Raw genomic sequence first — 25,923 nt, 5'->3', positions numbered from 1 at the left:
CAATCTTTTCTGTGTTTTCCTATTCTTATCTGCTACTCACATCTGCTTATACTTTAAATATTCATTATTTCATCTGATCAACCAAAACACTGATCCAGCTATCATTGTTCATACATTTAACACATTGGTTGTGACCGCTGTAAACTGTAAAGTAAAGGCGGGTAGCTATGCACCCTCTTACCTTACAGCCTGAAAATTACTTGCTTTTCTCATCTTTGGAAGAAATCCTATATAATGACAAATACAGAACACAAAGAAACCCAAACCAAATTCAGATAATGATTTAATTGATGAAACCACAAACCTCTCCAATGCATTCTGCAGGCCGACGACAAGAGAAAAAACTGAGTGGAAAACTATAGATCCTCATACCACCCGAAACAGATAGGTGAATAAACAGTTAAAAAAAACTAAACAATCCTATTATTTTTTTCTACTTGACACTCCATTGTCCCCTAACCCCTGCCTGACGGACATCATAACAGAGAGGTAAGAGTCATTTAAAAGAATATGCTTAATGCATTCCCAAAGGGCAACCACCAAACTATATACAGTTAGTTCAGTAAAATGACTATTTTATTAAATTCTTGCAATTACTTAGCTATGTACGTATTGTCATACGAGTGACGGAATCTAGTACATCGTGAGGAAATTGCAATGAACCCTACAAAAGTGAGGGCAAGTAGGATACAGTTGACCTGATTGGCAAAGAACCCCACCCACTCCCATTCCTGGTCCCACAGTCTAAACAGGTCATCCTAGGTGAGGTTATGTTATAATGCCTTAAGCAGAAAATCCTGACAATGGCAGACCTAAAAGGGGTTGGCAGTGTTTGTGCCCCTCAGATCAGAGAACATGCCCCTTTCAAATATATACCAATCTTTTAAAATATACCCATGCCTACTAAAACTGTATACAGTCATACAGATAACAGACATATGTTCCAGAAGGCTGTCCTTTGACCAGTTTGTCCTTGAGCCACATAAATTTTTACCATAAGAAATAACGGGAACTGGACTAACTTGTTCCAGCCTCCAAAAATGCAACAAATAAAAGTACTTCAACTTGAATTTCATATGCCTAGCATGCAGAAAATAAACAAAAAAGTAAATAGATTAAATCAATGCAAATCTGTCCTCACTTTATTCTTGCAATGGGAGAGATGATGGCATATAGGGTAAGTACTTGGTAAGGAAGGTGAAGAGGAGATGTTATTGTAGGGAAGGGGTCCCCTTCTATTAAAATAGCAGGCAACTGTGCTATCATCTCTCTTTAAACTGATTCTTGACAAGTTTCACAATTTTTTTCCTAACTAAAAAGCTGTTCAGTGATGTCTGTTTTTCTCTGTTGTGAATTTGGATTGTTGTAGTTCAATGTTAAATTTACTGAAATTGATACAAAGCATTATATTTGTAATAATGTTGGAGGAATGCAGTTAATTTGTTTTATAATCTAATTCACTGACAGACAGGATTACACTACAGAAGGTCAATAATTGAGAGGCCTATAATTATCTGACCCGTGATTTCTACATAAACTTAACTGTTGGTCGTAAGACAAGAAACAAAATTATTGAGTATATATTTTGGCAAGACCTAGTCTTTAAACAGTACCATTAATAACAAATATAACATGAGGTTTAGCATGTATCCCTGTAGTACTGCCAAATTAATTAGCAATGGGGTGTGGGTGGATGTCTTTTAGCCCAAAAAAGTGGTATCCTCATTTAAGCAAAGAAAAATTAGATAACAATGTATCTCTACATTTTACTCTTATTTCACTATTAAATTGGGTTCCAGAGGTCCTACCCAGATAGGAATTGACAGGCTTGGTTAGTTTAGGAAGCATTCCTATGTAGTACTACTCCACTCTATGACTTATGGTACTCTTGGGCAAGTTAGTTATGGGAGTCAATGCCCCAAGTAAGGTAGAGCCTAGTGCCTGTTACATTAGATTAGGGTATTTTTTCTTACTTTAATACAGTTCCTATATGGGAGGTTTGTAACCTCGATATATTTATCTCTAACTAGTTCTTGATATTGGCGGTTTTTAATTTTTTGCCATGCTCTTAAATCTTCTTGACATGCTTAATACTACAGGCATACTATAATCTATTGCAAATTTCCTGTTTATAATATATTTACTAGAGAATATTGTTACCCCCAAAGACACTCAAGTTCTTTATGTTTTGACATTTATATGAGTGGGGGCTTCTGCTTGGATGTTTATATCACAGTGCAGTGTCAGTAAGATGGCTATTGTATTTTTAATGTATGTATTTGTTATTTTCATCAGGAAATGTAGGTACAGTACACCGACAATGCTGAAACGTGACTAGATCCTTTGTTCTAAGTTGGTCCAATTATGTGGGATTATAAGAGTTCAGACATTGTTTGAAAAATCCAGCTTCAGTTCTCATTCATGGTTACTTTGCTGCAGCTGTGTAACTAGTGTTCCATGAATTATTTCAGCTTTACTGCAAAATTTTCCATTTCAACAAAATTTCACGTCATATTTTTAAATTGTTTGGAATAAAACTGACATTAATTTGGTAGCAAATTAGAAGTTTTAAAGATACTGGATCTCCTGATATACTATAATCAAGAAGGAAAGAAGGCAAATTTTTACAATTACAACAATTCCAACTCAGTTTTTCTTATATAATAATTATGTATTTTCTTGTCTTTGAATGTGTTTTGTATGATTATGAAAGTAATTCATGTGGGAAATGAGTTTTCAAGTTATTCTACACCAATGCTACATCTAACAAAAACAACTCATTCCCCACATGTATTACTATCATAAGCATTAAAAACACATTAAAACACATTTACTTAAGAAAAACCGAGTTGGAACCGTTGCAAAAATAAGTAACTGGTTATAAAGGACACCATTCCGGTCATAGCGGATCAGCGTTGTTGACACGGCTCACTCCCAGAGGGTGATGCTACTTTAACTGTCCTTTTATTAACACTTGTTTTCAGTAAGGGGTTGGTGGAATGGCGCTTCACACATCCACATACACTGGGGGAAGGCTGTCTGCAAGGCTATCACAAATTGTGGGTTTGTATATTAAAAATATTAAACAGTATATTCAAAATATATACAGTAATAATAAAAGATACCACTGGGAAAACACGAGTTTAACAACAATCAGGTTAAGAGCTCACAAAACGCCTCTGCATTGCATTAAGGCCAAAAGCAGAGTGGAATGTTTACATCCAGGCAGGATGCTCTCCCTGCTTACTGGATGGTCGTTACTGCCTAACCACCTTTTTCAAGAGTTTTAACAGCCTTGTTCCACCTTCCCTGTAAGCAATTCCTAATGTATAGGACCGAGGGTTTGTATATTGTGTAGGAACAATTAAGGGTTCTCAATAATTTGGGTAAGTTTAAGTAATTATGCTTTCAAACTAATATCATGCATTAGGGTACAGAATAGGTACCCAAGATTAGATTAGGATAAGTGTGGTTAACATAAAAACACAACAGAAACATTCAAAGCACACATTAAAACATTGGAAAATCATATTTTCAAGTCCAAAAAACTAGGCTAGGTTGGGGTGGGTCAGGCTACTCGCAGGCACAACCCCAAACCAGCTAAGGATCAAACATCCAAGACTACGTTGCAACTATATACAGTATATTTACAACACCACAGGTTAGGTTAAGGGAGGTCCAGGAAGGATGTAGCACTGCACCAGGCAAGGAGCTACAACCTTAGCTATATCAGGTAAGGTTAGGATACATCTTTATACCTAGTCCATGGTTTTGCTTTCAACCAAAAATCCTTTCCTCCACTATGGTTACTTTAATTGTAAGCTTATGGGGTTTCCAATACCTCTTAAAACTACAAACAATGCCAAATTGAATGTGAAAACCATTACAACTTCAACTCTGGAATACAATTAGGTATAGTAGTCTGTGCCTCCAAAGACTATCCCAACTGGTCCATGTCTTTTCGACCGTAACATCCAATGGCAAACGGCCGAAATGTCTTAAGAACTAAACATCGTAAGACGTTATGTTTATGGTATTTATCATCATTATTTTACGTTTCACAAACATCCCCAAGGGGCTGATACTAAACACGGTGCCCATTTTGCACGCAAACTTGAAATTGCCAAACCTAGAAGGGTGCTTATGGCCTACCTTGTTAAGATTTTTGCTTACCTTTACAAACATACAAATGTCCCCATAAATACAAAAAAGCTATAAAATAATAGAAGTCAAAACATAAGCCTAGACCTAGTCCAAGCAAGGTCAAAAAGAGCCTATACCTACCTAGGCCTAACCTATGAATCAACATGAAACATCTTTAAACGTTAACCACAAAGTTATAACATGAGAGCCTGGTAATGTGGTCCCTCGTTCATAAAACATTACTTATTATTTACAAAATATTACTAATACATACCCATGGGAGTTCAACCAGGCTCCAGAACTCTCCAATTAAATTCCTATAGTAGACATGGGTACTTGAACAACGTCACTTCACAAAAAAAATTCTTTTTATCTTAAACTATCAAAACGATTCACAACCGGTCACTAGATATAAATATACACATTCGGTTAGATACGTTTTGATTTACGCACCGCAAGGTTAAAATGAACGAGGAATGCCGAGAGGTTGAGAAAGGACGACTTGAAAAGGAAATGTACAATCTTCCCTCTCCCTGTCTCGTCTCTCGTGGGTACCGAATCAAATACGAAGTGAAGTTCGAAGCTTCGTCTCGTTGAACACTAATTAATTATCGGTATTTCTTCATGTATACAATCAACCTGTCGCTGTCTTATCAATCTTCTTATGAATTAAGTTGTAAATTGAATACGAAAATTTTAATAATCAAAGAAGCAAAGAGAAAATTTCACTTCGAAATTATTCGGAGCTTCGAATGAGTTGTTTCACGTCATTCACAAGAACGGATCACAACTCGCAAGAGCTGTAACTCGTAAGAGCTGCCATACTGTCGCTGGTAATGTCTAGTGTAAACTACTCATTTCCCACTTGATTCAGTGGCATATAACGTGGTGTAAGTAAAACTGAATCCAAACCGTAGCAGGGGATCATTTTAGGAACTTTTAACATCAAAATGACAGATGCATGCTTCTCAAGAATGGCAGTGATATAAACGCGGAATAGTCCTATGTAACTGCTGGTTCCAGACTTTGCAAGAAATGGGGCTTGTTCTAAGGACCGCACTAAACATAGCACTTTCACCATTGCAGATTCGCCAGTATCATGGGTAAGTAATAATAAACAGTGCTCGAGTTCTTCAGGGTATTTATTGTTTATTTATTTTCTTTGTATTGTGGTCATACTCCACCGAAGGCGTTGTGCGAGACCCCACTCATATACCGATAAAATGCAGAGCCATTCTGTTATCAAATTTAAGTTCCGAGTACATTACCTATTTAATAACAACTTTAAGCCAATCTGTAGTGGGTGTTGTTTTACTTTAAACCATCATTACATTTTGGACGCGAACGAAAGTATTGTGCTATGTAGCCTAGCCTATTACTGTGTTATTGGACAAATAGAGTAGTCTAGTACTTTACACAGACGCCTCTCAGGCTACACACGACATTTTCTTGCTTGATTTGATGCTCTTTGCATGTTTCATACCACTATTGTTAATGGAAATTGTTAGTTTTTGGGTTTGATTAAAGTCGAAACAAAAGCATTTCCCGAAAATACAATAAAACTAAAAACAATTATACCTACTCTTTTAATTTAGTTAGCCTATATTTTATGGTAAATTTTTAGAAAGAGGAACCAGCGCAAAATGACATGAAAGTATGTTTTTCTAGGTGATTTTGATGTGTTTTGCACGAATATCACCTTCATTTTCCTCGGAAATGAACGGTTTTAGACTTTATAACAAAGGGAAACAAAACTAGTTTCGACGTGTTTTTTTAATGATTCTTGGCAAGCTCGCGTGTTCTGGCAAGATACAATGATTTAAAAAAGAAACTAAGAGTTACTCTTACACACAAAATGTAAGCATAAACCTACTACTACAATTATGGGGGACCCCAGTGGAAGCGGGGTTTTTGGGTGGGGGGGAGGAGAAAAGATTGATGTCGTGGCACTACCGGACAACCACTAATACAACCACCTACCTAACCTAACCTAGGGCCCTGTACCCCTACCTAGGCCTAGCGGGGGGCTCTGTCCCCCCTGGCGATCCCCCCTTAAGGCCACAGTGATTTTCGGGGCACTACCGAACCAAATACAACCACCTAACCTAACCTAGGGCCCTGTACCCCTACCTAGACCTAGTTTTGTTTCCCTTTGTTATAGAGTAAAGTCTAAAACCGTTCATTTCCGAGGAAAATGAAGGTGATATTCGTGCAAAAAACATCAAAATCACCTAGAAAAACATATTTTCATGTCATTTTGGGCTGGTTCCTCTTTCTAAAATAATACCTATTTTATTACCAAATTCGTATTATTTATTAACTTTTACGAACGTAACATTCATTTTATCCTGCAATGTTTTGTCACCCCATTAAACCACCACCCCCACTACCCACCCTGCACATCCATCATCCATGTCTAACAACACCGGCCTCCATGGTGGAAACAAAGGTCTGTGTGTGGGAAAAAGCAAACATTAGTAAAAGAAATCCATTCCAACATAACTTGGGTCCCTGGTCTTCTCTGGCGAGGCTTACTTGGACCCCAGGCCTAATCTGACACAGGGGACTTTAAATTACAGAGCGAAATACAAGGATACATCTTAACCTAATTGAGGCAGCCTGGACCTTTTTGAACATGGGATTTGATGGGTTGGTGGTCCTGGACTCCTATCTAACCTGAACATAAAGTATCCTTTATGTTTCTTATTATATATAGAAAATTTATTTAACTGCTGTCCTCTTTAGGCTTCCACTAAGTGACTGTATGCCTGTAGGCCTCTCCACATGAGAGCTTAGTTTCAAGTTAAGTATATCTTAGTTTTACCAGGCCACTGAGCTGATTAACAGCTCTCCTAGGGCTGGCCCTAAGGATTAGGTATTTTTACGTGGCTAGGAAACAATTGGTTACCTAGCAACGGGACCTACAGCTTATTGTGGGATCCGAACTACATTACACCGAGAAATGAATTTCTATCACTAGAAATAAATTCCTCTGGTTCCGCATTGGCCGTGCCGAGAATCGAACTTCAGACCACCGGATTGGTAGCTGAGCGCGAAGTCCACCCGTCCAATGGGGAACTGCTTAGTTTCAAGAAAATGATATTCCAATGTGCTACCCTACTAAAACATTGGTGTATGTGAATATATGATAAAATTAAGTTAATTCCCAAAATCCCATAATTACTCTAGAAATCAATAACGAAGTTGCCTCACATAGAGAGTTTTGTTTTTATCTGATTTGATATACAAATTGATACTTTTGTCACTCATTAGTTGAAACGTTAACGTTACATCGTGTTTTACATTTTAGATGTAGTTGAAGTAGGACATTATCTGCAATCTCCGTTGATTTTTGTATGTTTTTCATCAATTTACCCATATTGTCCAGCCAGACATTGCTGCTATTGGTAAAAACCAGTAAGTTGTGTGTGTGTGCTATGGCTTGTCCAGGTCTTATGAGAAACATGACCCACATAACCCTATTTCAACCTCATGATTTTGTGGAGATGATTTCATATGTTATATGTACTATATTTGGCATATTAGACCATTAAGTGTTTCATGGTTTAAACCATCATTTACAGGGAAAATTGCCCACCAACCAGCTTAGGGGGATTTTAGATATAATGGGCTTTGATGTTTCTGACTTTTTTAATGCAAGTTTGACCATTTTCACAGAAAATGTCATATTTTGATGATAAGTTTTTCAGTTGACTTTTACTCGAGAAATCAGTGATTTTGATTATATAATTGAGGTTTGTGATAGATTTTATTGTGCTTTTGTGCGATTGACTTGTAACTCAATGGGATATGGATGGTCTATCTATTGCAACCCCCTAAATTTAGGTTAGGGAGTGTGGAGTAGGGATTTCCAGGCTGCCTAGGTAAGGACTTAGTGCCCAAAGTTTAGGTTAGATTGGGGGGTCATGTTAGGGTGTATCTCTGTACTTTGCTCTTCAGTTTCCTGCATGTAATGTCACTCCTTTCATACTACCCCTTTGCCATGTAAGGGCCTGTTACCCTAGCTTAGATTAGGATGTAGGATAGCCCTGTAACTCTCCTTGACATTTTTTCATAATACATTTTAGGTGATTGCTACTGTTGATACGCACTAAGTATGTATGCAATTTATTTTACTTGTGATATAAATTATGTATTCACAGTTTTGGTGATTGTTACCATTGGTATGTATTAAGTATTAATTTTTTTACTTACATTGTAATATATGAATTTAATACCACTCCTCTGACTGATGCTGCAGGCTTTCTATTATGGTTTTTCCCAGCCCCAAAACTATTTTCCCCCCTTTAAGCCCTCTGAATTCTTAGATATAGAGGGGATTATGGTATGATTCTTATTTAACCTAGTTAGATGTTCTTAGGACTCCATCATAGCAGGACAGGCTAACGAGGAAACAAAAGCTGCTTGTTGGATTATCTTGACCTAATCTTTTCCTTCTGAGTGTTTATAATTTCTAAATCCATCCTGTCTGCCCTTCCCCAGTTGTTGTGACAAACCTGGCAGATTTCTTATTTGCCTTTCAAGGTGTGCCATTCCCACATTGTCAAGCAGTTGCTTCCAACACCCTTTTCAATGATATATGGTCACATTTATTTATATACTTTCAATAGAATTTTTGTAAATAGTGTAAATACTTTTTTTGTTGGTGGTATTTTTGTTTATTGTTCCGTTGATTTTTACACTTACTGTTGCTATGAATATTTATTTTTTTTTTTACTGATTTTATGTTGATCATTTTAATTCTTTTGGCAGACATTGATTTGAACTCTGAGCCTGTTACTCATTACTCAAATATTCGGGTCTTGAGGTCAGATTTTTCATCTTTTATGTTGATCATTTTAATTCTTTTGGCAGACATTGATTTGAACTCTGGGCCTGTTACTCATTACTCAAATATTCGGGTCTTGAGGTCAGATTTTTCATCTTGAGTTGTTTCTGTAACTACGATTTGATATTTTTATCTGAGTTTCTTGTAAGTAATAACAAGTCAAAAGTTGAGTTTTTAATCCTGGAATTTGATGGCCATGAATTTATTTGTTGTCATAACATTCCATATGCCCAAGGAAAAATTTGGAGTCTAGTTGCCATGAAGTTAGTTATATTGGGTTTTAAATTTTTTAGTAAGTTCTGTAGAACTTACTAAAAAATTTAAAACCCAATATAACTAACTTCATGGCAACTAGACTCCAAATTTTTCCTTGGGCATATGGAATGCTAGGACAACAAATAAATTCATGGCCATCAAATTCCATGATTAAAAACTCAACTTTTGACTTGTTATTACTTACAAGAAACTCAGATAAAAATATCAAATCGTAGTAACAGAAACAACTCAAGATGAAAAATCTGACCTCAAGACCCGAATATTTGAGTAATGAGTAACAGGCCCAGAGTTCAAATCAATGTCTGCCAAAAGAATTAAAATGATCAACATAAAATATACATATTTGCTGTTTACCATAATCCAAATATCAACGAATCTATTTATTATTGTCTCTAGGAAAGAATTAGGTTCAAAAGCTTCTTTTGTTATGTGTGGATAAGTTAAAGTTAAGTATATCGTATTTTAACTAGACCACTGAGTTGATTACAGCTCTCCTAGGGCACGCCTAAAGGATTAGATATTCTTACATGGCTAGGAACCAATTGGTTACCTAGGAACGGGACCTAGAGCTTATTGTGGGATCCGCTTGTGATGTACTGAAGGACTCATTTCGTGTATCCAGTAGATTAGAGGTCTTTCATGCAACTTCTCGCAGACTGCTGTTTGACAGGTGTTGCTTCAGGCCATCTGGTATTTTGGTTGACGATGGTGAAGAAGTATCTGTACCACTCGGAGTTTGGCAGGGAGACGTTTGCGAGCTCATTTCTTGATGCCCATAAACATTGCCTACCAAATGTATCGTTTTGTCAGGATATGGGCGGTGGAGTGGTCTGATGGGTGTGACAGATCATGGGCGAGACTGAAAGTCTTTCTCCTTAAGGCTAGCAGTAGATAATGGCAAGGGCATCTGGTGCTTGTTTCGCAGGCAATGGTTGTTTCTCTGTTCTTTATGGCAAAAGCCCTCTGGGCTGCTGCAATCTGGGGATATATATTGTTCTGGACAGCATTAACAGTGTTTTTGGAAAGTGTCATCTGCATTGTTGTGAGCCCTTCAGGTACCTCAGTGTGCAGAAAAAACTTGGAGAGTGCTGATAATTATCACTGTTGGTGTGCTGATCAGCAATCTACCTCTTTTGTAAAGGTGCGGACAAGGGCTCATAGTCATGAATTGCTGTCCCTCGAGCATATGTCTGAAATGTCAGGTGACATGGTGGACTGTCAGCAGCTCTCAGTTGAACATGGAATATTTCTGTTCTCCTGGAGATGACTTTTTGCTGAAGAATGCCATCAGATGATGACCATCGTATGTATCTTGCTCGAGTACCGTGCCCATCGCTGTGCTATTTGCATATGTGGTCAGAGTAAGGGACCTATTGGAGAGAGGAAATATAATTGTTGTAGCTGAACCAAGGGTTTTTTTTATTGAAAAGCCGTTTCTTTTTTCAGTCCAGCATAATGATTTGGGTTTTTCTTTCAAGTATTCATACAAAGGGGACATGATTTTAGCCAGGTTGGGTTTAAAACGGTGGTAATAATTAACCCTTAATGAACAGATAGCTTCTCAGGAGTAGTAATAACCGCTGGGGGAGGGGGGTTTGGTGTTAGATGACAGATTGATACTGTTGAGAAGCAGTATCAAGCACCATTAATTTGGAAAGAATCGGGTGGGAAAGAGGTGCCAGTACTTCTGTAGCCCATAAATTCACTAATGGTAGCTTTTACGTTGGCTAAATTCACGAATCTGGTGTCACAGGACTTCAGTTATGCTTCTGACTTCAAGCAAGAATGTACTGCGTCTCTGTCTCACATGACGTCATTTTGTAAATTTACTCATAAATATACCAAGGGGTTGCTGTTGATTTTTGTTCTTGTCTTTTATGATAGTATGTCAGTTGCAAATGTAATTTTGAAAAGAAAATTGCAAAGAACTATTAGAAAAAACATGTACGAATAAAAAACAGGTTACTGAAACTTTGTTCTCGGTAAATTTACATAAATATTTTTCAACAAATATATATGCTAAGAATTTGTTACGGATTTGATTTCTTATCTGTTTTAATATTATGTGAACTGCACTAATTTATTATTTTAAAAAAAAACATATAAGTTGGTAATATTTACGATTGTCTTGTAAAAGAGGCCCCACAAGTTGTAAATAGTCATTTTCAACTTGTCGTGGAAGGTAAGGAAAATTGTTTAATTTTTTTTTCTTTCACCATGTGCATTTTCATATCTTCCTCTTTCTAATTGATTTTTTTTTCATAAATTGGCCGACCTCAAAGTTTACCCAACCTGAGGAGCTGTATATTGATTTTTTTTTACCTGCCCAGTAAGGGTTAGTCATGCCACCAAACTCATGATGTAATGTTTCTCTGCCTTAGGAACTCAATAACAGTTTGGACCTTTGTCAGGAGAGGTCCAGCTCCTTCAGAGCTTATTTGATGACTAAGATTTTGTACAGTATTTTTTGTTCATGTTGGACTACAAGTCTGTTTTCTTTGAGTTTCTCGAAGACTTGTTATACGTCCTTAATGTGCTGTTTATAGTTGGGGCTGAAAATAAGAATATCATTGATGTAAATGATGCAGCAGGGTAATTTCCTGAGGATGATGTCCATAATCAATTGAAAATTAGCCCTTTTGTTTCGAATACCGAAACAGCTGTAATTAAAAGTATATCCCAAAGGGAGTGGTGATTGCTCTTTTCTGGCTTCTTTTGCTACCAGGACTTGGTAGTATCCTTCAGATGATCAATTTTTGTGAATATTCTTGCTTCTTCGAGGTGACTATGTCCACGATACTAGGCAGGAGGTACTTGTCTGGTACTTTTTAAACATTAAGGCACCAGTAGTTGCCACAGGGCTGCCATGTTTGCTTTAGGCACCATGTGGAGGGGAGATGGCCATGGGCTAGAGGCTTTCTTGCAGGTTCCTGCCTGTTCCATACCATGGAATATTTCTTTTGTGTGAGCTAGCTTGTTTGGAGCCAGCTGTCTGAAACGTGTGTGTACTTGGCATCCTTGGTGACGATATAATGTCTGACGTGATATTCTGTAGCGCACTTGAGGTCATACTGGAGGTCGTCCTTGAACACTTTGGGAAATTCCTGAAGGAGGTGCATGATTTCTAGTTCTAACGTGGTGTTTGTTGTTATCCTTGGAGTGATAGGGGCTATAGGGGCATCTCTGAATGAGCTGTTGTCTGGATATGTCTACCAGTATGTCGTGCACCTTCAGGAAGTCTTCTCCGAGTAGTACAATAGTGATGACATCTGCTGTCTGACTGAATGGTCTGCTGTTGAATGATACTTTCATACTTCTACTTCCATAATAAATTGTTGGGGGTTGGTTTTAGCCATTCGTTCTTGGTTGGCTGGGACAAATGATTTGCATGTGCCCGTATTTAGGAGGAATTATGTGTTGGATATCTCATCAGTGATATAGAAACACATACAAGGTTGCCTCTCCTGGAAGAAAAACAAAGAAAGGCAGACTCGTTCCCCCTTACGAGGCAACCAGTCTGGCCTTTGCTGATGGTTAGTTGGTTGCAGTAGCACTACTGCATGTGTTTTGATAGCATACAGCCTTCTTCACATTTTCGTCCAAATCTCCAGTGGAAGAAGCAAAGGCCCTTTGGTTTCTTTTTTATCCGCATGTCGGGTGTATTTTCTGATTTGGCGGTGGTTTCTTTCTGGTGTATGGAAGTGGAAGGGAAATCTGGCTTGATGTCTCTCTCTTCGTCACTTTGGGGTTGTGGTTTTGTGATGGCTGCTGCTATAGGTGGTTGAGTGGGCTCTGATGATGTCTGGGCCAAATGACCGTGTCTACCATTTTGAGGAATTCCTCAAAGGTTTTGGTGGATATGTTGGGAATCGCAGTGACTGTTTGATGACATCTTCATCCAGAGGACTTTGTGCACTAAGTCCATCATTGTCTCTGGCTGGCTGTCTGTGGCAGGGATTGTTATTAGCCATCGAAGTTGCTTGTAGACGGGTGAGGGCCTTTGATCTCCCATTGCCATTCCTACATTATCTAGGAATTTTCTAGCTCCGAGGGTTGGGGCCATGCTGAAGGATGACTATAGTTGTGCCTTCAAAGTCTCGTATGTAATAGTGGTTCCTGGCTCGTCTAACCATTGCTATTTGTTCAAAGATATTGTTGGGAAGGAATTTAAGGATGGCGTCAACTTTTCATGACGATGTGATCTAATTTGACCTGTGTATCGTCTCTGCCCTTAAAAACCAGGCCTCTGGGTTGTGTGTCGTGAAAGGGGACAGGCAGACAGATGCAGCTGTGGTGTTGTCATTGGGAGAGCTGGCGGGATTGGTCATCTTGGTGGCCACCAGTTTAGGATGAGAGTATAGACAGAAACATGGTCCACTACTGAGTGATTTATTATCACAGAATTCTGACAAGACATTGGTTTTTGTGAGTGGAAAATTAGTGTTGGATATTAGAACAGGAATGCATAATTTTATGATCAGTTTTTTTCTCACACCAGAAAAATACCTAATAATTCTTTGTCCAACATGAGAAGAATGTTCTCATACATATGACTAAAAAACTGGATATGTTTTACCTTTGTAGTTGATTTGCGTTTTACAAATAAAATACTATAGTTTATGAAATTTCGTAAAAATAATTGATTCAGCCGTCAGTCATCGATTTGTGTTTTCTGGAGGAAACCTGACATTCTATGGGTGCCAGGGGGTCATGTTTTGTTGTTTTGGATAGTGAGTATCCAGAGAGCCTGCCGGAGGGCTTCACAATATGACCTGATGATGCATGTAGACAAGCTTACCATGACAAACAGACGAAATTCAACACATGGAGACGAAATCATCCAACTTAAAATTACACCATTTTGTTGAGTCTCGCCTTGCTGCGAATAGAACATACCATACAGCCGAGAGAAATTAAAAAAATTCCTTGAAGAGAAAACGTGAAGGAATTACTCAGCCTCATCTGTGATGGACCAAATAGGCATCATTTGTCTTTGGGCAGGCTCGTCATTCATTCCACCACTACTAACAGATGATGGTAGATTGGTTACTGGCCCTAGGGAAAAGGCTGAACTGTTTCATGGAACTTTTGAAGCTAAGAAATCGGCTGGTGTTCCTCTCTCCGATACTTGTCATCCTCAATCTATTCTTACAATATTTGCATTCCGCTGTAGGGATGCTAAGAAAATTCTTGAACATCTGTATAACTGGGATGGGATGATCTTGATGGTTTCTTCCCTTTGTTTTGTAAAAGTTTCTAGTGTGTTGTCTCCCAAGATTAGTAGATACTTATTAGATTTTTATGTCGGCATAGTATCTTTGTGAATGAGCGCAAACTTAGCAATACAGGACATATTAAAAAAAAGTGGTATATCTGCAGACTGCAGTAACCACAGGCCAATTTCTATTCTCCCTGTGCTCTCGAAAGTTGCTGATGAACTTATTTTTAAGCCACTGTTTAAGTATGTGGAATCTAAAAGGATTGTTAGCTGATAGGCAATATACATCTAGGAAGCAGTTAGGTACCTGCTATGCTCTTTGTAGACTTGACATTCGTGTTTATTTCGACCTTGTTCTTGTGCCTTTTCTGTGCTTCGTTTGAAAACGATTTTGTAACTGTCTTTGAAACGGAAATGTCGCATGCAAGATCTATATCTTTAGACTTTGGTTGCAAGTACCGCAGCATTCCCCCTCGGCAGAGAGAAGGAAAGAAAGAAAGATAAAGACAGGCACCTGGGAAGGGCTGCGTTCATTATATATATATATATATATATATATATATATATATATATATATATATATATATTATATATGTATATATATATATTACATTGCATGTTCTCTGTTTGAACAATTATTACATTTTGCATCTAAACTTGATGCTTTTGCTTATGATCAAGTATAAACACTGCAGGTTATAGTCGATGTATTTAATTGGATTAGTTTTAAAAAGCACGTATGCTAGAATAATATGCATCATGTTTTTTTTTTTTAATGTTTGCCTAATAAATCAGCCACTTTATTTTCTCCATGCTTTTTAAATGAGCATATATATATATATATACATATATATATATATATATATATATATATATATATATATATATATATATTATATATATTATATATTATTGTGTGTATACATACACATAAAATATTTATATTTTTACGTGAGATTATCGATATATGAATAGTATTGATAGCAGTTAGCAATGGGTAGGCACATACAGTGAATGAACAGTGTGATGGTTTTTCTCGACAGGGAGATACGTGTTGATGGCAATCACCTTAAATAAATAAAAGAAGAAAAAGCCGGAAGGTCTTTTCTCTTAGTAAATAAATGAAAACATCTTTCGCGAATTTTTAATGTTCTGCAATAAATGAAGGTAAAATGTGTATTATTTTTCTTTTTGCAAATTTGTTTACCTTCGCTTGGACACGATTAATATATCTCTAGAGAAAGTGGGAGCGATATTTCTTTGATATATGAGACTGGTATGGCAGTATGAAAGGAATAGCTGCAATGAATTCAACGCTTAAAACCCATTAGTGATCAGATACACTGGACATGAACACACGATATACATTCGTACACAGAGACAGACTTGATTCATTTATAAGTACTCTGAGAGAGAGAGAGAGAGAGATCAGAAGCCAGGCTCAGATAAGCGCTCTGTCGAGCCTCATGTCTGGGAGGAGGACCAGCGTAAGCCAGGTAAATTACAGGTATTCTGGTATGGTTCATTTCACAGAGCGCGTTCCCGTAACGGCGATAAATGGCACGTTTAATGGCATAATGTTTTGATGACTCGGTCATCGGCTCAGTCCTCCTGTCAGTCATCCGAACGTGGTCAGGTTTCTATGAATTTTAAACAGCCTCTTCATCGCCGTTCTCATCATCATAGTCGTCTTTTCTCTCCTCTCTCTCTCTCTCTCTCTCTCTCTCTCTCTCTCTCTCTCTCTCTCTTTTTTTTCCTTCTTCCTTTTCCTGGTAGAATGCAGATCGAATTGAAGCATTCATAGAGGATGAAGTTCGTTGTCTTTGTTATTTGAAGAAAAGTTAGTGAAGTTAAAAGTTTCACACACACATACACACACACACACACACACACACACATATATATATATATATATATCCTTACATATATAATATCTATATATATATATATAATATTATACTATATGTATATATATATATTATAATATATATTATTTGCATTAAATTTGAAAACTTACCACATGAAATTTTATCTTCATAAAACACAAAAATAAAAATTACACTTAGCACAATATATATATCTATATATATATATATATATATATATATATATATATATATATATATATATATATATATATAAGTCATATCACATTTCCGTGATTCATATACATATATCGAGCTACAATGTCCTTTAATATCTAATTCGCTCTACCTCGGAATTAAATATATTTTCATATATGCTTAACCGAAGGGGAATTTTTTTCTCGATAATAGACTTGCCTGGACCAGGGCGCGAACCTATGATCCTTACAAATCCAGGAACGTCAGTGAAGCTTTATCCTACTACACCACGCAAGTCTATTATCGAGAAAAAAATTCCCCTTCGGTTAAGCATATATGAAAAATATATTAATTCCGAGGTAGAGCGAATTAGATATTAAAGGACATTGTAGCTCGATATATGTATTATATATATATATATATATATATATATATATATATATATATATATATATATATATATATATACATGCAATGTGTGTCTATGCGTATATGATGGTATATATATATGTAAATGTGTATATTTAGATCAAAGTTCATATGAATCAAGTGAAAATGTGCTCATGTGCTTAATATGAATGTGTACATGTGTCAATGACTGTTGCTTCTCTCTGAAACCACCTCAATTTGTGGAAACAATAAACCTGCCTTTGGAAATACGTCAGGTTATAGAATCCAGGGTAAAGCAAATGCAAAAAGATAATTTTAATGAATAAACATGAGTATAAATTTGATTGGATTTTGTGGGAAAAAAAGTACACAAAGGAAGAGACACCTGAAACAAGAATGCAATATTCCAAACAGATTCATAAGTCCAGTATAAGATGGTAATAGGGATGAAGTTAAAAACTTACGGCAACGTGATAAATTCCTGTATATTTTCTTCAAACGAAATCTGGTATTTAAACTACGTGATTCAACCAAAGTGAAGCTTGAAGTAACCCGAGTACAAGAAACATTTTACAAGAATATTAAATGATATTGGAGATCTTTACTTAGAAGTAGGCCTCTGTAAAAGCTAAGCCACGGAGGCACTTAAGTTGACTGGTTGCGGGATCCCATTCAAATAGGTCCTAGATTCGGGGTTGATTGCTGCAGAGGTAGCAGTAGGGTACTGAATACAATCAGAGGAGGGACGAAATTTCAAACTAATGAAGAGGAGAAGAGGTCAACTAGAGCTCGTTTATGAAGAGTATTTTATATGTATATATGTATATAGATAATATATCATACAATATTTTGAATGTATGTGTGTGTGTTTATAGCAGGTAGAGAGATAGATGCTGCCGTAGCCGCAACCCCTTTCGTTCTTTGTATTGTACCTCCTCCTAGTATATTCTCTTCCATCTTAATTTCCACCCTCCCCTAACAACTGATTCGTACTGCAGCTGCGAGGTTTTCCGCCTGTTACACCTTTCAAAGTTTTACTGTCAGTTTCTGTTTCAGCGCTGAATGACCTTGGCCTGTAGCCTGAATTCTATATTCAATTCAGTTCAATAGATGGAGATGAAGAGGGTTTGGGAGGGAGCGGATTTAATATCTAGGTAGTTCAAGAATGCGTGCAAAATAAAGGATATTATTATTATAATTATTCAGAAGATGAACCCCTATCCAAAGGGATCATTCACTTGAAAATGAAGCTTCCCAAGAATATGGTGTTCATTAGGAAGAAGTGAGGAGAGGGAAAGGTTAATACAGAAAGAAGTCTCACTTATTATGACAGAAAAAATAAATTAATACATAGGTAAAAATGGATTAAATGCATGAAGAATAGTATTAGGGTAATGCATTGCATCTCCGCTTGAACTTTTGAAGTTCCAATTGCAAAACATCCCCAGGGATACTCTTCCACAGTCCAACGGTGTGAGGAATAAAGGACCTCTTGCAGTGAATGTAAGGAAATCGACGAGCTGCTGATGAACCTTCTGTGTAGGTGTATATAGTCTCTGTGAAGTTTTCTGCACATAGGGCTCATCCATGATTCGGCCGTATAAGCTTCACTTTGGCAGTAACGGGTTATGTTGTTTATCATCAGGAGCCAGGTTAATGACAATGGAGAATGTGTGTAGAAATCGGACTTTCCATGATTAATCTTGAAATGTTTGCTGGGACTGATATCTACTGCGTGTGATTAATTTTGTGTAATTTCCATAGTATTCATCATTGAATTGTCATTCTGTACCATTTTCCAGTTTCTGCGTCGATTTTGCAGTGGTAGTTTGCATTCCCATTGTTCTTGTTTTTGTTAGTAGTATTTGAGGAGTTTTCATCTAATCTAAAACTTCATGAATAGATAATATAGCCTACTGTACAGAGTAATAGAATACAGAGAATATCAGATGTCAGAGACTGTTTTCTTAATTTGTAAAATTTGGTACGTATTCTTTATGTGCACAGCGAATAATTTTATAACGTGCTTGTTGGTGCGTGCTACACGCGTTGGAACATGGCGCTGCTGTTTCCCCTATCCTCTCAGTCCCCTACTTACCCTGCCCCCACCCGGAGTGGACTAACAGGTTTGCAGGAAGATGGTGGATGTCTCGCCTACCCTCCCATTCCCCTACTTACCTCGCCCTACCTGGGGCAGATGAACCGGTTTGCTGGGGTGGGTGGCTGTGTCATGTCTCCCCTACTGTCACTGACTTTTATTATTATAGATTGTTCCTAATTTGCTAAATTAATTTGCTTGTAGTAAGTTGTGGCTTTTTAAACGTATACAGAACTTGGACTTTGAACACATCTGGTTATGCGTGTAGTTAGAGGAGGTGATTTCATCTCCCAGATGAAATCACTTTTGTTTTATCTGCTGACTTTTCTCAAGATGAGGATTGTGCGATTATTTTGCTTTATTATATATTATTGATATCAGTAATAATTCATATTAACGACCTTATCTAAATATTCGTTATGCTTCACTTATGAGTTATCATGTGAGCTAGCAAACGGATCTAGATAATTAAACATTACAGTTCCATTCATATTAGAGTATCGGTGCAAACCAGCAAACGCACTTTTAGACCGTTGAGGAATATTCGTGATAAAAAAAAGAATCAGCAATGAGAGTAAGCTGAACAGAATATGGAGAGATAAACGATTGTAGTTGCAATTGGATCAACTAGGGCTTAAATGGGTGACAGATTGTTGAAGAATTCCTCAATTCGTGACGTAATAACCTTTCCAGTGAGATTAGGCTAGCATTGTAGAATTGTTGAAGTTCAAAAAAAAAAAGAGGTTCGATTACCGAAATAAAAACCAACCTCCCAAGAAGAATGAGTTGTATGTTGTGTTTGTTCATAAATGGTTACAATGGTGTACATCGGTTGTTAAAGAATTGGAGGTGGTATTTAAAATCAGGAGAGCCCTCTCATAGTAAAGGTTGTAATATGACGCGTAAAAGCGCAAATCGCGTAGACTTCTTTTTATTATTATTATTATTATTATCTCGATTATCAGACAATACATCAGTTTATTTTCAGGATTGTAACAGTTGCTCAGGTGATTGTCAGGAATAAACCTAAATTAGGGAATGAAGCTTGTCGAGTTTGCTTTTCCTACTGAAGGTTAGACTATATATATATATATATATATATATATATATATATATATATATATATAATATATATATATATATATATATATATATATACATACAGATTGATGTATTGATACACACTTAAATAGATCCTAATAGATACAAGATTTACTGTTATTTGTTGACGAGTTATTTACTTACAAACTCAAGTTTTGTGTACGCTATATACTTGCTTCGCTGCATAAAATTCCTTTTAACCTTTATAATAGCAAAAAGAATAAAAATCAGTGTGATGAGCAAGGAGTGCGAACACCAGTGTGTGCAAAAGATAGAACTTGACTAACTATAGAAGTAAGAAAATGATGCAGAATTAAACACATACTGGTAAAAGTTTTAGATGATAGGCAAATTGCAAGATGTATAAGGTAGATTAGTGGAATTTCTGTAATAAAAAAAAATTACAAAAGGAATATTTTAAACGCGCAGCAAGTACTTCGAAAAAAAAGAAGCTTCAATGTAGCAAGAAATAAATGTTGCCCCAAACATTAAAGAAGTCTTGGAAAAAAGTCGGGGGAAAAATAAAGAAGTCCGACCGATAACAGAGTTGATCAGCTTCTATGATGACGTTACGGGTAGTTCCTGTATACCCCATCCAAGGATCTGAAGGAATCAAGTTCTGCCTGTGGCCCGACCTTCAGAGTGTCCTGGAGGCAGGTGGGCACCATACTGCCCAAAAGGAGATGACGATAATGATGATGAGGAGGAGGAGGAAGAAGAAGTAGAAGACGTATAATTTGTCTTACATAATATTAGTAATTAAACTCTGGTTTTCGGGAGTTTATATCGTCCGATCTGTTGTGGACAATCCCCCCCGCCACCCCCATCGCCACCCCCTACGGCTCTCTTTATCGAACTTTCCTATAAGGGGGAAATTATAGGCTTTCAACATGTTTAGTGTTAAATTGCTAGATTACTGCTCGAGCGTATTAACTTTTGGACATCATAAGAATTATGGAAGAATTTTATATAAGCGATAAGATATATTCTAGGAATTTATAGTTTACCATTGGCTAAGGCGCAGAGTCTGCCTCGTTTTGTTTGTTTTGTTTGTTTTCACCTGGGTCCGACCATTGGGTATTGGTCTGGTATGCTCCTTCTTCCTCTTCTTTTCATTAATATTGTTATTCAATTATTACTATTATTATTACCTTTTTTTTGGTAGACCGTTTTCATTCTTTGATGTAAAATGACGGGACAGTCCGAAAGCACTATCCCTCTTCCATGCAGCCATTTCTTCTTGTGGATCAAGTAGGTTTTGAAAACTACTAACTTTCATTCGTTATTAAAAAGCATTATAACACCTTGGGAGATTAGAGCTCTCTCTCTCTCTCTCTCTCTCTCTCTCTCTCTCTCTCTCTCTCTCTCTCTCGTTCTTTTGAAATGTCACGCTGTCTTAATGTTCGGTACTGGAGGCCCTCCATTCCTTTTCATTGATTGACTTGACTGATTTATTTGCCATAAACTGCGATAAGCAAGGTCAAAGGCGCCATTTTGCCCATTAGTCTATAGATTACTCTTCAACTTTATATATATAAATACACACACACACACACACACACATATATATATATATATATATATATATATATATTATATATATATATATATATATATAATGTGTGTGTATATGTATATGCAAATTTTGTAATGAATTTGCTTCATTGTACTTAGCTATTCTATACCATTTCACTTATGATCTGGAAACTTGCACAGAAAGTTAATGATTTTTTTTTTTACTCTTGCATTTGTTTACATTCTCTCTCTCTCTCTCTGAATAATAGTGGATGTTAATATTTCACCATTAACCCTTTCTTCATACACATATTAAAATGAATTGTGTAATTTTAAGAGATTTTTTTTTTCCCCTGTGAATTGCAGACGACATCAATTGGCCGAAACATCTCTTTGGAAAAGCACAAGAAATCGCTCCTCGTTCAGGACAGGACATTAATTTTGCCATTTGAATGACGGGTTCATTCATCCTTTTGTTTTTCCCCCATTTTTTTTCCCCACAGTTCATTACTGTGTTCTGGGAGTCCTTTTAGAACAAAGTGATGCAAATTAGGATCTATTTTATACAATTTGCATGTTCCTGTTTATTGCGTGCTTTTTGTGCGATTACCAAAATGATTTCGGAAATAGCTGGTGAATTATTTCGACAAGAGCTTTTGTGGGCAAATAGACAGCGCTCGTTACCCAGGAGTAAATTTAGGAGGATTGAGAATATTTTATACGCTCATCTGTAAATTGACTGTCGGACTTCGGGTAAAACAAACTCGCTTTTCGACTTTTGAAGTGAAGGTTAGCTTTGTCCAAAAATGAAGCCAGGATTATCAACATTTTTATCTTAAGCGTTTATGACCTCACCACGCATGCGCGAATTCCCACATCCTCTTATATATAATAATATATTATATATTAAATATATATCTATATTATATATAGTATATATATCTTATATATATATTATGTGTGTGTGTATGTGTTTTGTATGTAAGTATCTAATGTGCATGTGTGTAATTATGTATATTTCCACATTTCATAGTTTGCAGAGAGAGAGAGAGAGAGAGCAACAAACATCTTATGTATACGAAGCTACTTTGTCAGTAAACTTTGAGGGGGGAATCTCGCAATATTTTGGCACCGTGTGGGTTGCTTCCGTTCGCCCAAGAAAGAGGGAATCTGAATTAATAGTGTCAATATTGCAGTTCTTGATTGCGGGACTCTCTGCTAAAAGTGTAATAGTGCATTTCATTTGATTTAAATAGTATCAACTCTCGCAATAATTCGGCGCTAAATATCTGCGAGATTCACTCCATGCGACGCATTGATTTAATTCTAAAGATTTTATATCATTGAATTTGATTGTATTCCGAGTCTCGACTTTTCATGATAATTGCTAGACAATAATTTATCTTATTGTCACTTTCAGTTTGTTCGGTGTTGAAGACACTGCGCATGACATTACAAGAAAATTGGTAGTTTTGATATTGTGTATCATTAAATCAGGGTATATTACACTATGATAAAGTTTCGATGAAACTTCCATGTTTACAGGATATCTTGTGATTGTAAAGTCGTATGTACTTAGTACTAATCTCGCTAAGTAGCAGTGTACCATGATGTACTGCTTAGATATCTCTTAATTATTAAATGTCTTTCGTACGAAATATGTCGTTTCCATGTTTTTCTAATTGGAATTATACCGTTTTTTTCCTTTTCCAGATCATTTTTCTTTATCCTGATTTAATGTGTTTAGTTTTCCTCCATTCCTTTCGTACATTGATATTCACCGATTCTTGGTTTTGCCACACTCGGAAACAATTGTCAGTTACAGTCATTTTTTTGCCGTTAATCAATAAGCGCAGGTCATCTTTGGTACCATATCAAGTTGGCATACGTTGGTTGGAAACGCCTCAGTGGCATCACTGGTATGGTCTTGGCCTGCCACCTCGGTGGCCGCGAGTTATATTCTCGTGCATTCCATTGAGGTGTGAAAATGTGTATTTCTGGTGATGGAAGTTCACTCTCGACGTGGTTCGTAAGTCACGTAAAGCCGTTGGTCCCGTTGCTGAATAACCACTGGTTCCATAAAATGTTTGGTTACCATTTAAAAACTGTCCTCACTGCTTTATCAAAACGTTCCATAGTCTAGTAAGACTGAATCCACGTGAGGGTTTGCTCATGCTCGCTGTCCTCTTGCTAGCGAATTTTGGCCGTGTGTCTTTGTGGTGGTGAACTTTTCTACTCAGGCATAATTAAAACGAACAAGTGAAAATTGTAGCCAAAGAATCTTCTGTAAACAACTCTACATATATTATCAGAGTAAGCTTATTAGTTAGAAATAATTCTTGAATACTGAACAATACGCCTCAGTGGCGTATTCGGTATGGTCTTGGCCTGCCACCTTGGTGGCTGCGAGTTCGATTCTCGGGCATTCCACTGAGGGGTTAGAGATGTGTATTTCTGGTGATGGAAGTTCACTCTCGACGTGGTTCGGAAATCACGTGAAGCCGTTGCTCCTGTTGCTGAATAACCGCTGGTTCCATGCAACGTAAAAACACCACACAAGCAAAAACAATACTGAACCATAAAATATGTAATCTAAAGATTATTATATACGTTAATAACCGTTATGTTTCGTTTGATCACACGCTGGCATTTTTTTTTTTTTTCCAAATATCAGGGCTAGTGGGACGGACAGCCTAATGGCTGACATTGTCTACCCAGGCCAGAAGAAAATAAAATTGAAAAAGGAGGGGAAAGGGTGAGACGAGTTAGACCTGTATTTTAAAAGAAGAAAAGATTTAAGAGTTAATAAAAGGAAGAGAGTTTCAGAACTAGGTATTAAAGAGACGACATAGCCCCTGCAATACGTGAATGATCTATTACCTCAGTAAATGTGGAAGATGCGGCTTGACGGGTGTTACTTGGGCAGCTGAGATCAGTTGATATGTAATCGAATTAGAGAGTATACAAAATAGGCAAATGCCAGCTGAGAAAGGAGGGGTTTGTTTCAAGTGAGTTTAAGTCTGATTAGGTGTTACAGGATATGAGATGCTTGGTGTGTACCTCTGGACTTCTACCTACCAGCTGATATCGAGTAGAAATAAAACAAGTAAAAAGTGGTCGAAGTGTCTTCGGCGCAATCGAGTTTTGTGTACGGTCTCTACAGCGTATAATCAAGCCCACCGAAAAAAGTAATATCTTTCGGTGGTCTCGATATGATGGTATATCAGCCGCTGCCCATGATGCTTTAACCACGGTCCGGTGGTGGCCTTTCCTATATCGTTGCAAGAAGCACGATCATGTCAAACTTTAACTTAAGACAAATAAAAACTACTGAGGCTAGAGGGCTGCAATGTGGTGTTTTTGATGATTGGAGGGTGGATGATCAACATACCAATTTGCAGCCCTCTAGCTTCTTTAGTTTTTAAGATCTGAGGCGCGGATGGACAGACAGAAAACCTTTTTAGTAATTTTCTTTTACAGAAAACTAAACTTGAAGTACTCCAAACATATATGCAGCGTTCGGAACAGACCTGAACAAGTAGCGTTTGTAATGAATCTCTACTAAATTTAATCTTCCTGATTTCAGAGTATGCTTAGATTTTGATGTGATTTAAGTATTTCATTAGTGAGAAGTAGAGATTATAGCTCATTGGCCAAAACACTAAATTTCAATTGTATATCCTTCAGTTTCGTGAAACGTTATAAACTTCAATGGGTGTATTTCTATATAAATTAAAGTATCAAATATATATATAAGTCCGCCGTAGGCCTTTATTACTCGGTGGAAAAAGATGAAAGGATTTAATACAGTACATAAAGTTTTCGAGAAGAAGCTGTTACTATAGAAAAGTAATTAGGCCTAATGGCCTTCCCATTAGAAATGTGATGTCAAGAATGAACGCTGATGCTTTGACCTAGAGGAACCCTGTCATTCATTTTATTGTACCTCCATTCATATCATTCATCCGTCATGCTATCCACCCTTTCCTGACAATTATTTCATAGTGCAGTTGCGAAGTTTTCCTCCAGTTAAACTTTTCAAAATTACCTGCTCTCAATTTTCTTTCCAGCGATGAATGACCTCATAAGTCCCAGTGCCTGGCCTGTAGCCCAGACTCCATATTCCGACTCCAATTCCTTACTTAGAGGGGTGCATTGGATGAGTGATTGAGAACTGCTCATTTACTGTAATTACAGCGAATGATTTTATCCCAAGGCTTCTTGACATTGATCTATCATTATACTCGCTCCTTCCACGTGGAAGAAGCCG

General features: G+C 37.0%; 1 long non-coding RNA gene across 1 annotated transcript in view; it reads left to right on the top strand.

Annotated features, from left to right (window-relative positions):
• Positions 1-5,070: 5,070 nt before the first annotated feature.
• The window catches only part of LOC135207651 (uncharacterized), a 470,496-nt gene continuing 449,643 nt past the window's right edge, over positions 5,071-25,923 (top strand). Inside the window, exon 1 of the long non-coding RNA XR_010313018.1 lies at positions 5,071-5,246. This is a non-coding gene — a long non-coding RNA (uncharacterized LOC135207651). The remainder of the gene's footprint in view (positions 5,247-25,923) is intronic.

The sequence above is a fragment of the Macrobrachium nipponense genome, chromosome 34 (genome assembly GCF_015104395.2).
Source record: "Macrobrachium nipponense isolate FS-2020 chromosome 34, ASM1510439v2, whole genome shotgun sequence".
Classification (NCBI taxonomy): Eukaryota; Metazoa; Arthropoda; class Malacostraca; order Decapoda; family Palaemonidae; genus Macrobrachium; species Macrobrachium nipponense.
Note: the sequence above shows the minus strand (reverse complement) of the source record. Positions and strands in the feature narration are given on the sequence as shown.